The sequence below is a fragment of the Magallana gigas genome, chromosome 5, assembly GCF_963853765.1.
Source record: "Magallana gigas chromosome 5, xbMagGiga1.1, whole genome shotgun sequence".
NCBI lineage: Eukaryota > Metazoa > Mollusca > Bivalvia > Ostreida > Ostreidae > Magallana > Magallana gigas.
Window position 1 is genome coordinate 43318129 of NC_088857.1, and position 2691 is coordinate 43320819.

A 2691-nucleotide genomic window follows, 5' to 3' on the forward strand; every position below is an offset into this window, starting at 1 on the left:
CTGCATGTGTTTCCTTTAATCTATAAACATTACTAACAAAACCATTGGGGTTACACGGAACAGCCGTCAAAATGACCTAGATCGTCTCTCTATAGGAGAAACGATCTGTAGAAATACTGGGCTGTTAGTAGAATAGAAATAAAGTTCTTGTTATCGTGAATGTTGCAGGATAACCTCCTCGGTCTCGAAATGTTGTTTGAAATATAAAAGCCTCGGCTCACGCCTCGGCTTTTATATTTCAAAACAACATTTCTCGACCTCGGAGGTTATTCTGCAACATTCACGAAAACTCGTACTTTATTTCTTAATCAAAAACCGCAATACTTGTATGATAAAAACATTATTGAATTTGACGCTGTACGTCATTTGCACACGTAGATATCAGTTTCAAAGATATTACCAGCCTAAAACACGCAATATTTTTTGTCGCCTTTGTTTATTAAGGTTATTACTGACAAATATTTCGAGTTGTTATTAACCGAAAAAATTAGGAAAATAGTGAAAAACCGAGAGTTCGAAGGACGTTTTGACATTTAAGATTGAAAATTGTAACAAAGTATTCAAGCAATATGAGCTGTATTTTTTATAATTTTATTTTGCTGCAAAAACCCGCTAGTATGATAAGTCTGCATGTAACTTAATTTTTTATGATATTCAAAATTTTAAAAAACTATTAATTTCTGTCAGAAGAAAGATTACTCTTCTAAGGAATATAAAGCAGATCAGTACGACATTAATTCAATTTTGCTTTGATTAAAGCTTCTTAAAGGCTTTTCCCATAAAAACATGGCTAACAGAAATTTAAAAACCATGATATTTTTGTCATTTTAGTGGTATATATAACATTTTCGTAAAAAATAAATTCAGCATGAAAATGCAGCTCATATTGCTTTAAACGTGATCGCCAGACAATGATGACAAATCTATAGGCTTTGAAAAAATAAAATTTTATTATATTATTATTATAGGTACAATGTACATGTAATTGAACTATGAGGTGCCCCTTTTAGTATTTATTGTTTCCAAGATATTACCAAATTTAAAATGAATAGGTGATATCACCTTTTCAAATAGTAAAATCATATTTCAATAGCTAATTTCATCTATTCAAACTCAAAGAGCAATTTTTTTTCATTTTTTCTGCTAAGCTGGCCTCTATGAGCTTCCGTACAACTAGATCCTTGATATATATGATATGCTTTTGTCTCTAAAAGGTAATTCATATGTCAGTTACCTCAAGATCAATTGTACATTAAGAATATATAAACAACAAAATTCTGTCACACCTATGCGCTAATTTAAATTAATATATATATATATATATATATATATATATATATATATATATATATATATATATATATATATATATATATATATATATATATATATATATATATATATACAGTGTATATATAATTCAGGCTTGGGGTAACGCTAAATGTAATGGTAATGCATTGCAATGCATTACATGTTTTCAAAGTAATGCTAGTAATGTGTAATGCCTCAAAATTAGCATTACAAGTAATGCTAATGTAATGCATTACTTTCAAAAATCTAGTGTAATGCTGGCATTACATGGCATTACTTTGCATTACTATGCATATTTCTGCATGTTCACTTTTAAAAATGTGATGAATAAATGAATAGTTGAAATTGAATTTGATTAAATTTATTTTAAAGAAGAAAGAGATAATTCTAATTGAGAAAAAATTGTTTAAATTGTACATGTATTATTAAAAAAGGTTTTTTAAAATTCATTTTTGAATTTTTTATAATACTAAAGATAACAGCACAATTTCATAACATTTTTAAGAGTGTTGTTATTAAGAGTTTTTAATCATCTAAACAATTTACTCCAATTAGATTGCACTTCAATAAGAAATGTGTCAACAACACACTATGCCCCCAGGCTAATCTAAGTATCAAAACAATCTATTGTTATAAGAAGTGCTAAACACCCTGATCCCCTTCCCTTCGCTATGTCACAATAGAATAGGAGACAGACATGCACCTTTAAAAGCAAATGAATGCACTGTCCATCCATGCTGAAAATCAATATCACTTCCAATATTATAACCCATTTGAAAATAATCTTACTTATTTTCTCTGTCTTTCTCTCTGTCTCTGTCTGTCTGTCTGTCTGTCTGTCTGTCTGTCCGTCTGTCTCTCTCTCTCTCTCTCTCTCTCTCTCTCTCTCTCTCTCTCTCTCTCTCTCTCGTATATTAATAATTACACTGTACATTAGTTTGGACTGATAGAAAATACAAGATGTATGTATTTAATTTATTATTGCACTTAATATATCCTAAGATAAAGATCGTCAAACAGTATTTTCCAGTACAAGCTTTGACTGCTCCTGCAAAACATTTATTTAATATAGCCTGGAAGATAGATGCATTTAAAAGATGAACCCTTTGAAACTTCGATCATAAAGTGCAACAGCAATCTTTTGCCTTAAAGTGTCCTCCGTAAAAAGAAAAACAATTCAATATATTAAGAAATATAACTGGGAAAAACCCTCTGTTTATAAATTAATACAATTAAGTGTCCAAAATTATAAAGATTTGTGTAATCTGGGGATATATCTATATTCAGCTTTTAAAAACCGCAACATTATTTCATAAATTGTTTTTTGTTACGCATGTTATCATGTGTCTCTATTTCATATCTGATATTGTATCATGCCAA